Consider the following 16,878-nt stretch of genomic DNA (forward strand, 5'->3'; position numbering starts at 1 on the left):
CTTTTTCCACTGACTTTGCAACGCTTCTTTAAAAATGGGACGCAGTGCACGTTAAAACTTTTAAAAATATTTTTCCTTCAATCTTTAAAGAGCTTATATCTAATGAACTAAGATTTAATTTGGCATGGCTTAACATCCATTTGCACTGTTCGTAATTAGGAATGCAGCCTTCGTTATTAAAATTAAGGGGTAAAGCCTTCAGTAGGTTCCCAAGTGAAACAAGAATTGGTTCCACCTTAAGAATTAATTGATTGGCTTTTGCAGTGGCCCTTCCAGGAGAACAAATACATGTGTGCGCACACACACACATACACATACACACACATACACATACACATACACACACACACACATACACACACACACGCACAGACACAAGCACACACATGATCATGTACAGTGCTCATTCCTCTACAATCCTGAGTTGTTTCATTTGTCTGCCTCTCAACCCTCCAGAGAGAGATAACCTAACCTATCTGCTAGCAGAGCTTAGCATTTGATCATGAGAGTCAATACCACACTAAAGCAGGATTATTTAAAAGGCCAACCATACTGTCGTCAATGGGGTAATGGTTTTACATGTGTTAAGGTTAATTTAGTAATTTCATATGCAGAGTACCTTAGAGATAATCACTAGAACAAGTGACAAGAACTAGACAAGAACATCATTCACTCTTCACAGACCAACATTTCTGTCAATGATCACACACTACTATGCTGAGGGACTCATGTAGAGTTTCTTGTTACAAACTTTGCAAAAGAGACAGGAAAACTATCACAATTCTCTTAAATAATTTGTTACAATTTCCTTGACATGGTATTTGATTGATAGGTCCCAATGAATTATTTGATCCATGATAACTTTACAGTACAAGACGACAATCTTGTCCCAGGTGTGTGTGTGTGTGTGTGTGTGTGTGTGTGTGTGTGTGTGTGTGTGTGCGTGTGTGTGTGTGCGTGCGCGTTTGTGTGCATTTGTGTGCGTGTACGTACGTGAGTGCGCGCATGTATGCACCCATGTCTGTGAATTGCGTGCAGGTCTATTAGACACATGATCATATGATGGGATTAACAGACTGGCATCTTCAAAGCTGCTATTACAACTCCTGAGACATGATACAGGGTCCCCCACTGCTCTCCGCAGGGGCGTGCCGAGCTTCCTCAGAGAATTACCTGACACCAGCGTGTCTGCGCTCTGGGAGACAAGCGCTCCGGCTCACAGTAGAACAACTACATCAGTCGGAGGCTTCTCCTTACCATGCTGAGCTGAGCCAACAAACCCTACATTTAATCCCATGTGTGAGACGCCATGATGGTTACAGCAGTTGACATCAGAGAAAAGGGGTTAGGGTGGTTGAGGCTGGTATGATTGGAGATAAAGTGGATTAGAGATGTGGAAATGCCGTCATGTTTGAATGGGAAGAGATGTTCAAACGCTAATACTAGATGATTATTCTGAGAATGTTATACTGCATGATCACTCTTGAGTAATGTTAAGATTGTCAGAATTAAATTAGACATGGACTAGCTTTATGCTGGATTGCGTGTGGGCTGGAGACAAATTAGCAATGTAAATGTGTCCAAACAATGAAAATCATACACCAATCAATCATGATTAATTGAAAGAAGAAACTAAGTCCCCTTCATGAGTTCATGCTTCTGGAGACTGTTTTGTTGACAAAATGGGAAATTACTGCTTTGCTCATGGTATAATATCTACTGTAAGCTTCTATAGTATTAGGACCAGCTTTACTGTAATTATACTACAGAAGAAAAAAAAGATTGCAGGAAAAAAGTGGTTTCGTTCTGAACTTCAAGTCACCTTTTTCTGAGACTGAACGCTGGGAATTCGGACCTCCCAGTGCAGATATTAACGGGCTGAAATGCAGCTCTGGATGTAACAAAGGAAACAATACGGCGGATGAGAGCCAAGAAGGCAGAGCTGGCAACGCCTGTTCCTGGGAACCATGGGAATTTGGCTCCCAGAAATAATGGGTTTGAGCAGGACCCATCCAGCACCACTGCCTGCTACAGTAGCTGGGAAGTGGCACTATGCTGAAAGCTGGGCTTCACCCAGGGAGACTTACACATCAGGGCTGAAAAAATTATCAAATATACAGTGTGTTGCACCTCACAGTATGTGGTGAGATGAGGAAAAAAAAAAACAAGGTAGAGAAGGAAAGAGACTGTCTCATGTTTGTCCCAGGCAAGTTAAAGAAAACAAAAAAGCTTTTGCGATTGAGATTAGCGATTGAGTTTGAGAAAACACACTGCATGTACAAACTGCCATCAAATCACAATACATGGTATGGTTGAAGGTTAGGGTAAACTAACATCCTTATGAATGTATGTGCATAATATTGGTTCTGTTAATGCTAGCAGACTTTCTCTCTGGCTTAATTAGGACAATACAGGGTTATGGGCTAATGTATGAGTGCCATGCCAAAGCTAATGAATGCCTAGTATACCTTGTTTCCTCCCTAGCGTCCTTGGACTGTCATCTCCAACCTTTTGATGTTGTATCTGATTATCCAGGCAGCGATTAATCATGATTAAGTAAGCACCAAGTCTCTGAGAGGAGAGAGGGGGTGGACAGCAGGAAAGTTGCCCAGGATCAGGTCTTCATTTTGGGCACCGTCCTCTGTCTCTTCTGCCAACTGGACAAGTAGTGTAGTAATGAGACAGCAAAGTGAAAATAATGGTGCTTTTTAAAGTGTTGCTTACGGAAATATTCATCCTCCAAGCCATTCCCTTTTCAAGACATGGATAGGCTTTAAAACAGTTATAGTGGTCTATGTTAATCATTCCTTGAAACCCATGGCACATTTTCATATTGGCAACATGTTTGACAACAATACATTTTTTGTATGTTTCATGAATTTCACTTCACCTCTCTTTGCACCTCTCTTCATCCACATACTCCACTCCTTAAAATATTTGCCTTTTTTTGTATCTTTCATATCAGCTGATGGAATATGAATGGGTTGGAGCGGACCCGAGGTAATCACCTATTGCTCCTCATGCATTTATAATATAACCTGGTATTTTCAAGCTCACAGAGAAACGCTGGTTTCATCACACCAAGGTGCTGAGTCTACAGCTAGAAACCCTGCCTTTTTACCTAATAGAATCACCCCTAGCAACCGGAACCCGTCATACAGTATGCAGCGCCTGAAATCCAGAGCTGTTTGCCCAGGTGCCAAAATAATCAAGTTCAGCCCGGTATGGCAGGCTATGAAAGAATATTAACTGTGGGAATAACGTGGCGTGACACGCGTCACCCGTATGCATGATCAAACGAGAGCTCTCTCCAGAAAGGAGTTTTCCAGGTAGGCCTACTGGCAGGCGAACTGGGTCTGCGATGACACAAACTCAATCATTATTACTTTGAAGTCGGAGGGGTCAGTGTTGTAATAGGTTTGGACAGAGGTACAGTGCAATGATTCTTTCTTCTCTGCTTTTCTCTCTGTTTCTGATAATGTGTTTAGCATTCAATGGCAGTAATGGATTTCCCAGTAGAAAGGGGGAGTGGAAGCTGTTGTTGATACACAGTTAACGATGTACCAAAGGAGACACAGCAGAGGTCCAACACATCGCCACTATCAATAATGTAAATGTTTAGTAGTCCACTTGGAATATGGTAATAATACGTCCATTTTAACCACCCTTCTTCCCTTTGCTGTGACAAGCATTTCCTCCAGACAGATTTTCCGTAATACTATCTAGTTTCAGTGCTCGTTTGAAAAACCGCTAAACTATATTATGGTTTTCCGGTTGGAGTTTGTTTCTGTGAAACGTCTTAAAATATAGTTTTGCTTAGAGAATTTAATGTTTCCTCCATCATGTTATTCTCCCCTGCTTTTCATCAATCTTTCCATTTTCCCTTTCAAACTAATATTTCAGGCCTAAATTATAATATATGATGTGTGTTCAGGCTGCTGTGTAAGAAAAGTAAACAACTACTAGTGACTTTACAGTAACTTGACATCTCACTGAAAACACAACAGTGGAAAGTGGAAAACTTCTAAACCACATAGACAAAAAGCAATCAAACCACTTCTGATGTTTTTTTGGTGAAGAAATGCTGAATCAAATTCCAGAATCAAAATAGAAACAGGAAACAATAAGCAAGCATGAAGATATGTATCGCAAATCCATTTGGATACACAAATTGTAGAAGTTCACTGGTTCACCATAATAATATAATAATAATTGGCTACAGTGGGGTTTGTGTGTGTGTGTGTGTGTGTGTGTGTGTGTGTGTGTGTGTGTGTGTGTGTGTGTGTGTGTGTGTGTGTGTGTGTGTGTGTGTGTGTATGTGCACACTTTCCTGAATCTCTGAACACCCCGAGGACAGGGTTTGGCCTTTGCGGAGGTGGCTGGGGAAGATGAAGCACCTCGGCCTATCCTTTGTTTCCTGCTAGGTGTTCACTCCCAATAAATATTTCATTTTGGTACAAAACAGATAACATAATTCTCCCCCTCTCCTCAGAGTGGAGTGACAGAGTGGCTGATTTACATGTGGGGAAGAGGTGTAGAAGAGGTGTAGAAGAGGCATGTCACAGAGCTCATAGCTAGATTCACCAGCTAAGGGGTAGAGTGTAACCTGAAGGGCTGACACTGAATGGTAGAAAGCTATGAGGAAAACACATGTTCTTGCATGTTCTTGTATTGAATTGGCTAATCATACAGTATGTCTATGAGCATAGAATGTTCACAATATAATACGGACCATTGCAAATCTGGCTGAAATGTGTGTTTTTTTTCTTTTTTTTCACAGAAGTAAGTGCTGTTTAAGTGTCCTCAGGCAATAAAGAGTGTTAAGTAGACTGAAATCTCTTTGCTTTGTAGTCGTCTAATGAAAGGATAGAGGGGCTAAACTGTCTGACCCGTCACCACAGTTACATCTACTGTCATTAGAGGACAAACGCCTCCAACTTTCATTCCACTCTAAGAGTGCCACATTATCTAGTTAACTATTTTCTCATTTCTCTTCTCTCTCCACCAGTGCTTGAGGCAGTCTCTGCTTTGTTGCGTTTGTCAATCACCATAATTTGGGCTTCGTTCGTTTCCAAAAATAATAATCAGGTGAGTGGCAGCCCTTTGCCTGGAGTGCCAACTTGGAAGCGCTGTGCCCAAGAGTATTAATTATGCTGCTCAGAAAATATGAAGTCTTTTAATAGAGGGGCTGACGTGACATCATTGTTTAGAGTCTTTCTTCCCCCCTACAAACATGACAATCATGGCTGTCCCCCTGGTCATCAGCCAAAGACAAGGAGGAATTGTCAGAGGAAGTTATTAACAAGCTGGGTACCATGCGATAAAGTCAGTCAGACTCTCACTGGTACCATGTCTGTTGAGTTCTCATAGAGGAGAAGAAGTCGAGTCAACAACTTTAATTCGAGAGCGAGGGAGAGAGAGAAGGAGGGAGAGAGAGAAGGAGGGAGAGAGAGGAAAATAGAGCGAGTGAGAGAGAGAGGGGATGTGAAGATGAGAGAATGAGAGTGACAATGCAAAAGACCAAAATGATTTGAAATGAAAGCCATATTTGTTCTAAAATGCATACTATACAGTATACATTAAATGCTCTCCGCAATGTACAGTGTGCATTTCCATACAGGCACAAAAAACATTATTTCTCTACCAAGTGCACACCACAGCACAGCAAACCACAGCACTCTACTGTTAGTTGTGGTCTCTCACTCCTGCAGTGGTTGTTGCTGTTCTAAAACCCTAAGAGGGAGAGACAGCTTCCAGGGCTCATTAGCATCCTGTAGCGGCTAATGTTGCCTCCCCATTACTGAGTGAGGAGCTGATATTCAGCTGGAGATGAGCACAGCACAGCCCAGGGGGCTTAGGGTTGCCAGTTTAATTAGTGCCTGATAATTTCAATAATGAGTGACAATTCATTGGGGCTTCATAAGGTTGGCCCACTGTTTGAGTGCAAATCGATAATCCACTGTTTTCCTCCCCCTACTCTCAAAACCAGATAAAGGGTGGTTGGTTGGGGGTTGAGGGATATTGTTTTGCAGGAATTAAATGAAAAGAATCAACTTAGAGAATGTCCCTTTGAAACCCAGAAGGCAGGTCTCTGAGGTTTGATTTGATGTTATTGGATGAGCAGGTGGGTCTTTAGTAGCTGTTGAGGGGTTCAGAGGGAAAACAATTTGCCTGGAGTGATATTGGTAAGTGAGTGGAGGGTGAGGGGGGAGGGATATGGATGAGTGAGGGGAGAGTAAGGGGGGAGGGATATGGATGAGTGAGTGTTTGAGGGGGGAGTGATATGGATGAGTGAGTGGAGGGTGAGGGGGGTGGGACATGGATGAGTGGGTGAGGGGGAGGGATATGGATGAGTGAGTGGAGGGTGAGGGGGAGGGATATGGATGGGTGAGTGGAGGGTGAGGGGGAGGGATATGGATGAGTGAGGGGGGAGGGATATGGATGAGTGAGTGTTTGAGGGTGGAGTGATATGGATGAGTGAGTGTTTGAGGGTGGAGTGATATGGATGAGTGAGTGGAGGGTGAGGGGGCGGGACATGGATGAGTGAGTGAGGGGGGAGTGATATGGGTGAGAACAGGGAGGGTGAGGGGGATTAAATTCGCTGTCTGCCACAAACACCCACCATAAAGGCAAAGCAAAACAGAACATGTGCAGTGAACTGTGATCAAGGTGTGATACTGTACATGGACAAATAGTTACAGTTAACATTAACTCTATTCTCAGTAACCCAGTTTCAATTTGAATCTGAAATCAGATATTTAGCTGGATGCTTTTGTGTAATATGTTTGCTCTACATTTTGATACAACTCACTCGAAGTGAAGTTGATCAGAACAGGAAATCCTGATGAAGGACCAAAGACATGTTATGTATGTTATGTTATGTATAGCTTTGATAAGATGTTTTCACAAAATGCGTTGAACCCACAACCCCCCTACCTCCTATTCCCCCTTACAGGATAATAAGGTGATATAGCCCAAGGCATCACAATATTCCATAGAATGTTCCAGATATTCTAAATATTCTCTGTTTCACAGCTCTGCAAGAGGTCCATCTTTCCCACAGATGGAAAGAATAGGTGAAGGTGAGAACGGTTTAAACACACACTTTTCATATTCACTGGAATAATCATATGAGGTTGCGTGCTGTTTAACAATGTTATTGAATATGAAGAATTGATTGAAGGTGGCATTAAAATACTAATTAGCATATAACACCACACATATCTCACAGGTGTATAACACATTTACTGTAAATGCAGATTTGCATTTACCCCATAATTGCATAGTTCAACACATGACATATAACAAATATAAAACCTAATTTAATTAATAAATGGACTGCTAAAATATTGTACTGTATGTCAGCAGAACCTATTAGCAATAAAAAGCAGAATTGACTTTGGACATTATAATAATGGTATTGGCATTTCTTTAGTGTTCTTTGTTACTTTTTTCTACTGTTATTCAAGACACTGATACACTAACCAGTTCCTCCAACCAATTCAAGTTTATTTGTCATTACATGGGGTATTCAATGCAACAAAATGTTTGGGGCAAGCTAGCTCTTCAACAATACGACAATCAACAATATAATGCAATATAATAATAATAATAAAAACAATAGGGGGGGGGGGCTGAGGTATAGTTTTGGTGGGTGGGGAAGGGGGGGGCGTCCAAGTGATTCAAGATGGTGCCGAGCGTGGCTGCCTTTGCTTTTGCTCCTCCTCAACTTAGCTAGTTACTCGTTTTAAAAAAAAGAAATTTACTCACCACAATTATAACCTCCTGCACACGGAACCCGTCACTGCATTGCTCGCTGGCTCACAATGCCTGCTACCCGGCATGCGCTGAAGGAGGCGCTGCAGGGTATGGAGGGCTGGTGTCCTGGTGAGGGTGAGACGCCGCAAGAATTGTCCTCCTCTCCAGACAATTGTCCTTGCCAATGTCCAGTTGCTGGACAACAAGCTGGATGAACTCAGGGGGAGGATTACTTTCCAACGTGGGTCACTGCGGACAATAACATTAGCGTGTACAAAGACACAGTCACGAGTCACCTTCTTTTCCACTGTCACTGTTCGGACATTCCCTAACCAAAAGCCTTGGGTTAATGGTGACATCCGTGCTCTGTTAAAAGCTCAGACCATCGTATTTAACTCCTGATGATTTAGATGAGTACAATAAATCCAGATACAAACTGCGTAAGGCTATACAGAGGCAAGGTCGAATCACAGTAGGGCGCTGATGTGAGAGGTGTGTGGTGCAGATTACAGATGATTACAGACTATAAGTATCTGACTCTGACTCTATAAACAGAGATCTGACAGCATGTGTAATGATGCTTCACTACCTGACAAACTTAATACCTTCTATGCTCGGTTCAACAGCAACAACACTGAGCCCCCCATTAAGGCTCTCGCTGCTCACGAGGACAGTGTGCTAGCAATCAATGTGGCTGATGTGAGGACGGCTTTCAAGTGTGTCAACACCCGCAAAGCAGCCGGACCAGGTGGCATCCTGGGCCGTGTTCTCAGGCCATGTGCCGACCAGCTGACAGATGTCTTCATGGACATATTCAACTTATTCCTGTCCCAGTTTGTAATCCCTTTTAAGGTGACCACAATCATCCCAGTTCCAAAGAAGACCAAGGTAACCTGCCTTAATGACTACTGCCCCATTGCACTTGCGTCTGTCATCATGAAGAGAATGCTGTTCATTGACTACAGCTCAGCATACAACACCAAAGTCCCCTCCAATCTCATCACTAAGCTTAGGGACCTGGGTCTCAACTCCTCTCTTATGTAACTGGATTCTAGATTTTCTGACGGGCAGACCCCAGGTAGTGAAGGTAGGCAGCATCACCTCCTCCTCTCTGACTCTCAACACAGGGGCCCCCCAGGGCTGTGTGCTCAGTCCCCTGCTGTACTGCCTGTTCACCCACGACTCTGTAGCCACACACATCTCAAACTCCATCATCAAGTTTGCTGATGATACCACTGTGGTTGGCCTGATCACTGAAAACGATGAGTCAGCCTACAGGGATGAGGTAAGAGTCCTGGTGGGCTGGTGCCAGGATGACAATCTTTCTCTGAATATCAGCAAAACAAAGGAGCTGGTTGTGGACTTCAGGAGGAAGCCGGGGGGCTCGGAGGGGCTGAAGTGGATTGAGTCAACAGCTTCAAGTTCCTTGGTGTCACTAGGAACCTAACATGGTCACACCACACTCATTATCAATATTGTCATGGGTAGGGGGAGTTGTTAGGCACGACACGCAGCAGAATGCCGACGAACCCCTACCAAGTGACAATATTGACGGTAAATCACAGCTTTGAGGGCATTATTGGTTGTATACAATAGTTAAACGACAAAAAATGTAAAAAGAAACTAGTTCCCAAAAAGACAAACGTCAAGGGAACGTGATAAACAAATCTACTGCAATGTGTAAATATGAAAGGCATTATCGTTATTTAATCACAATCTTGATTTGATATCATATTCAACAGATATTCATTTGGACATTGAACTATTGTACATCCTTGAGGATGTCCTCTTGGCCTGAAAGACACTTGGGCCTTCCACGTGGTAGTACGGGGATTGAATCACGTCTGTTATATCGGGTAAGAGGGTTAGACTAAAGTTCACCACCCCTTATTGCTGTAGCCTCATCATCACCCCCAACCTTCAGTCTCCCTCCATTACAGAAGCAAGGAAAACAGCAAGCATCACATACAGTACAAAGGGGATTATGACATTAATGATTGGTGGTTCAGTTACTGGCCTAATATCCCCTCTATAACACCGTTCAGTACCCCTCTCCTTTCCGTGCTTGTCTGTGGCAGTCATTCTAAATATTCATGACTACGGTGGTTGCCTTATAGTTTTGCAGCTGAATATCTTATTGGGCCGTCAAAAAGCGATTCAACATCAACATGCCCTTAAGCTTGCAGGACCGTCACAGCGGTCAGCTCAAACTAAGATCGCACAGATTTGCCCCCAGGGCTAATTAGCGATTAGCATGTTACTGTTTATAGGAGGGGGTTTACCTGTGGGCCAAGGGATAGGCAAGCTGAATTCAGCTTAAATCACTCTTGCTATCACGTCTTTGAAGACTCAAGAGCTGGCTGTCTATAAGGGGTAATGACTGGGAGGAGAGAGTGAAGCGCTTCTAGTGTGTAACATTATCTTCTAGTATTAAGGGCAGGGAAATGGAAAGAAGGAAGTGGGGATTTTAGCTCGTTAAAAAAAGCCCACAAGAAAAATAAGTATCTCTACATTATTTTACCCTCTATCTCTCTCTCCAGATCTGTCAATGTCTCCCATCTCCCATCTTTAGAATTTAAATGATTGTGTCTTTTAAAAATGAGTGGAAATCTTGGAGTTTAATTCTGAAGTTGGGAAGTCAGACTTTCATAATAATGCAATGTGGCTGAAATATGGATGACATTTGTTGCGAAGATGAATTGGAAAATGGTGATAGGATTGTCAAGATTTTATTCACACTCATTAGCCTACTTATCATCATCATTGAATTAGACGTAGTGTCATGTTACTCCACAGGATGGCTTCACCTAAGACAGTCTCTGTCTTTCTTACAGAGTCCCTAATGACCTCAGTATATTGAAGTGAAAGGCTACTATGGTTTGAATTACATATCAGATTCTACCTCTATGGACCCTGTAGCTGATGAATCAATACGACAAATTCACAGGTTGTCAAACTAAAACTGTTCAAGCCACCCGTACTTTACAGAGTTGTCAAAAGTGACCCGTGTAGTCTTGTAGTATTGTCTAGAGTACTGTGTGTAGTCTTGTAGTATTGTCTAGAGTACTGTGTGTAGTCTTGTAGTATTGTCTAGAGTACTGTGTGTAGTCTTGTAGTATTGTCTAGAGTACTGTGTGTAGTCTTGTAGTATTGTCTAGAGTACTGTGTGTAGTCTTGTAGTATTGTCTAGAGTACTGTGTGTCAGAATTGGTTATAGTACTGTACCACATTAAACATTTCACAGCAGGGTTGTTTGGGGTCAATTCCATTTCAATCCAGTCAATTCAGGCGATGAATTCTATTCTAAAATATAAACCTGTGATTTATTATTTATGAGAATATCACTATATGAAATGGATGAATTGAAATGGACTTGACTCCAATAATCATGCTACGAAGAAACGCTAATTGAGAACCTGTTCACCTCAGATATCTTTACAACACTAACTTTATATCATGTCCCTATGATACTGCAGTTACCCTAATGACTATCGTGGATCCAGGTAATTTGTTAGCATGGTGAAGTGAAGCCGCTATGAGGACATAGCTCATAGCTTCACTGGCTATCTATCCAGACATTAAAAAGAATTCCAGATTTCTCAGACTTCTTTGAGGATGTGTTCCCTTTGAGAGGGGATTTCTTTTGAGCATATCCAAACGGTTCTTTTTCCTTTTTTCATCTGATAGGGAGGCTGATTCCAAATAATCAAAACACTGCTACAATGCCATGGATAACTTCCTCATCAACCAAAGAGATTGTTTGCTTGTTTATTATTGCTGTCTTTCTTTACTTTAAGTTATTCAAATGTATCATACAATAAAACAAAGAGCTATGTCTGTCCCAGTAAAAACAGGACATTCACAGCATGAGGCAGTGAATGGGTTAACCTTTAACATTTTGAATATTACTGTATATACAATAACAGCAAGCAATGCCAGGGACACTCTGTGCCATTCTCTTGTGTGTGTGTTAAGAATAATTAGTTGTGGGGACCTGACATTGATGATACTGTGGGTGGTACAGTAGGAACTGTGCACTGGCATCATAGTTAACGGTAATTACACTGTAAATGAGGATAGTGGGAAACACACACACACACACACATACACACACACACACACACACACACACACACACACACACACACACACACACACACACACACACACACACACACACACACACACACACACACATACATACACACAGAGATATATTCCACAGAGATTTATCAAAGGATTGTCCTTTAGTATGGAGATTATGGTTGTGTACTCCCTTTTTCATGAAAGACATTTTCGTAATGAGATGGAAATATATTTCTGCCGTGGCCTAAAGTTTGAAAAAGATGCAGCCATTGAGAAAGCTATGAATCTAAACATTTGAAAAGGAATTAGTAACAAGAGCCTCCCATTCTTGATCTGTAAAATATTAATGCAGCGCATGTTATATTTATTACCATGCTGACTGTCATTCATTTTAGCAGAAGTAACAGAAATTAAAAGTGACAGCAACCTCATCAAGCATGAATGCCATTGTATTCTATATAGAGTAGAAGAGATGGGGGGAAAACAGCAAATGAAATACAGGCTTTCACAGTGTATTTTTAACAGGACCAACCTGAAGGAGAGAGAACTGCCTGGAATGAAGGATTGAGGACAATAGAAATCCTTGAAAAAGAGTAACAAGAACTTTTTCTTTTCGATGTTTTCAACATGATGTTTTTAAATCAGTTCATTCAAGTGATTGACAATCTGGTAAGTGCACCTGAACCCTAAAGCATTATTGTTGTTCTAAAAGTCAAACTTTTCCACATTTTAATAGTTAAACAAGATTGATTATACAATTTTAGTTGCCCATAATGAAATGTATACCATTTATATTTTATATTTTATCATGTGTTATCATGATCAGGTTTTTATCATTACTCAGTGTAGTTCTGATGTACGTTCTGCATTCCTACATTCTGTAGGAATGCAGCTGTTAAATGGTCAGGTTCCCATGTGAGCTAAATAAATGAAATATTAGTTTATTACATAGAAATCTATCTTTCTCCCCAGGCCATTTCCTCCCTCTTTTTCTGGGTTTTTGCATTATAATTTTCACCAAACAGTTTTCTCAGCTAATGGCTTGCAACAACATGGTCCTGCTTTTTCCCTTTGCTTTTGGTCTAGATTTTCATAACAAATTACTGTAGCTCATACACTAAGGGGAGGGAGAATACTCAAACTTCCTGAAGAGGCAATGGGGAGGAATTCATCTTTAAGCGGTACAAAGTCAAGCATTGCCTTTGGAGCTTTTCACAGTGTGTGTCCGTTAAACATTGAGCAGAAGACAGTCAACTGGAGATACTAAGTCAACTTTATTCAAAAGCCTGAAAACTCCATTTGAAAAAAAATGAGAATCTATATGCATTTGCTCATCTATAGGCATCCTTGCATAGGCATTGTTTCACTTTTTTAAAACAGTTTGAGGTAACTTCCCATGACGGAAAGTGATCATTTGGCACATCTTGTTCTCCTTTAGCTGATACTGCTTTTGAAATAATAATGTATGGGTAATGTAATGTAATGACACAAATGAATGAAAATACACAGAAGTCTGGAAAGAAAGAGAGAGAGAGACAGACAGACAGACAAACAGACAGACAGACAGACAGACAGACAGACAGACAGACAGACAGAGAAAGATACAGAGACATAGAGACAAACAGGCAGAGAGAGCAAGAGAGAGAGTGAGAGTGAGAGCGAGAGCGAGAGCGAGAGCGAGAGCGAGCAAGACAGTGAGAGAGCGAGAGAGAGCAAGAGTGAAATGAGAGAGAATGATCTACCTCTGATGGGCCTGTGAATAAACGTAAAGAGCAGCCCTCTCATTCTTCCTGCCTATCTCAGGTGTGCGATTAAAATCAATTAAATCACTCCTCCAGTGTCAACTGCCCAAATCTCCTGACAAATGAAACGGTGCTTTAGGAGGACTGGGATGTTCCTGCTGCTCCCTGGTGCTGTCATAGTGTCGCTCATATCCACAAATGAGATTAGGATTGGAGAGCTCAGGGATTTCAAAGGGCTGCTTACCATAAGAGCATGAAACAGTCCAAGATGGAGAAGCCCATGTTACGTTACAATAAGTCGACTTGAAAGTGTCTGGTGGAGAGATCAGCCAATGGCCCACCGTGAGTGTAACGACATGGACCTAGAAAGAGTTATCCTATCTTGTCCTGTGAGGCACAAATCTGATAATTTACTGTACTACTGCATACATGCAATTTCTTGTCCATATATTCATATCATGGTTTCAATTGCAATATTTTTTTACTGATATTTGTCTCTACTCTTCAACAGTGCTTATACATGAGAGAATGTATTATTGTATTGTACTGATAATTATTGTTCCAATAATTCATCTTCCATCTCTCTCTCTCTCTCTCTCTCTCTCTCTCTCTCTCTCTCTCTCTCCCTCTCCCTCTCTCTCTCTATCTCACACACACACACACACACACACACACACACACACACACACAAACACACACACGGCTGGCCTGTTCTCATCAGATGGGAGGCGAGGGCTCAACCCTCCACAGGCTTCTTTATTACGACAACGGTGAGATCTGCTGATTCCATCACCAGTGGGCCCCCCTGTAGCCCCAGTAGCCCCCTCACCCCCACCCCCCCTCCACCCCCCTTCTCCAACATTAAGCAAAAGTGCTAAATCAAAGTGTGGAGTCAGCCCAGTGTGTGTTTAACGTCCCCCTGCTCTTGTCACCAACGACCAGGGGCGGGCCGCCACGTGTCCTTGCCCTATCCCCTGGTGTCCTATCACTCCTTTATCTGTCCACAGGGCACAGATCTTCTCCTTGCCTCTCATCTCTTCCTCTCCCCAGCACAGCCACACATCACATGCATGCTCAAGAAGGGGTCTTGTCTCTCATCTCAACACCCAGATGGAGGAAATCAGACATCCCAAAGTTGTTCCTCCTTCTCAGAACATCTGTTTTCTTTCAGATTCATCATAATGGTGTGCCTTTCTGAATGTGCCTTTCTGAATGACCATGATATGTATTGTGAATAGAGTAAATATGTGTTTGTAAAATGCCTGACTATACATTTAAAAAAAATCATATGCTGTAGGAACTACCCCAGAATGTACTATCTACATACTGTATATAGGAAGCCGACCTGCATTTCATTTTAATGTAACAAAAAAAATGTAATAATTAAAAACTATTTTTTAATTCCGAGGTTCTTTGGGGAAATAAAATAAAATACAGAATGTTTATTCTGAATGAGGCTACACAACACACATCCCATGCCAAGGGATTACTGGTGCTCCCGAGAAGGGTGCAACCAATATTCCCAAACCCATGGCAGGATTTATAATACCGGGCTTTAAAAAAAAAGAAGGGATCAAATGAAGTAAGGAAGTACATTTCATCTTTTCTTACTTGTTTAGTTTAATGAGGATGGATCAAAATAATCCTTAAAGTAGAGGAGCAATTTCATGACTATTTTCTTTTTTTTAATGTAAACTGTGGAAATAAACATTTGGTGAATATACCAATGTATCACATGACAAGAACCTCTTCAGATAATATTCACAGTACCAATTGTTCAGCAAATTTGATTTGAAGGTGAAGTTTATTATGGGTCATATTTCATCATATGAAATCATTAGTGTTATTGAACTAGTACCAGGCAAAATGTTTGAAATGATACATGTACTGTATGTAAGGAGATACGGTGTTGTTCGCTCAGTGTGTGAGGCTATTCCTCCATTTTAATAAGAGCTTATTTCCCAGGGGGTACTGGGACACTCGGGGTCAGGAGTGTCTGAGATGGGAGAGCTTGTTCACCACAAATTACTACTCTTTAATTGGTTGAGGTTCTGTGTGTCGTCATTATGTTGTTTTGACATGGTGGGGAAGACTCTAAGTTTAAAGAGAAAGGTTTTACACACATCCTGAGTGCATCCTTACGTCCCATCCTCTCAAAAATCAGAACTCTTACAGTACATCACCAAGATACAGGTAGCTTATTGTTCACGCCCATTGTGTGTATGGCAATTTAATGCTAATGAAAGTGTAGTGTACACTAGGGTGTGTGGAGATACAGATAATCAATTGTTTCAGATACGTTTTGGCCTATACGATATGTATAATATTGTCCCTTTCCGTTTTTTTCCCTAGCTGGGGTAGTAAGAGCCTAATGTTACAACTGTAACAGCAATATTGTCAGGGTTCCCCTGAGTGCATGGTGTGGTTTGACTCAAACATAATAACCCACGGCAGTGTCTGACTCACAGCCATTCTCATCCTGATTGCAGCTGATGCTCTAACCCCAGCCTCTTCCCTGCAGGCTGTGCTGACGGCTAGCTCAGAGCAGGCGCGCACACACACACACACACATACACACACACACACACTCACTCACTCACACGCACACGCACACACACACAGACACTCACACACACATTTTCTCTCTCTGTCTTTTCTCTCTCTGTCAGTCAGGTTACAATCTCGGGAGGACAGTATTAAGGAGTTTTCATAGACTCCTTCACAGGTGTTTTTCGAAAACTGATTACACAAAATAACAAAGGTTGTTGTGGCTAAGTTGCGTTGAGACCAATTCAACTATAAAAACAAAAACGTGGCTTGTATTGAACTCTAAAGGGTCCTTACTTGCAGGCAAACACACTTTCCTTTTAAAAGGATCCCATTGTACAGAGCTAAAATGTCATGAGGGGATTTGATCACTTTTACCTGCTCTGACAAGTTCTGCCTTCAGTTCAAAGGGAGAGGCGTAGCGGACTGATCAATATAAACGCTGGTGTTTGGAGAGAAGTCGAGGGATTGATCGGTAATCGTCCCTCACACCGGAAAAAATGGAATCACAGGAAAGAAAGTGAAAAGTTAAGTAGGACACTGTCAGGCGTTCCCAGGGCTCGCGTCTTGGAAAAACTGCACCGCAGAAAAATGAGAAAGAACAGAGGGAAACTGGTTGGGGAATTCAAAAAAGAATAATTAAAAACTCAAATCTGAATCTTAACTGTGAGAGAAGTGGTTTTTTTACCATCCACCAACAAGATACACTGGGATGAGAGGAGAGTCTGCTGCCGTAGGCTATTAA

Source organism: Argentina silus (assembly GCF_951799395.1).
Source record: "Argentina silus genome assembly, chromosome: X".
Taxonomy (NCBI): domain Eukaryota; kingdom Metazoa; phylum Chordata; class Actinopteri; order Argentiniformes; family Argentinidae; genus Argentina; species Argentina silus.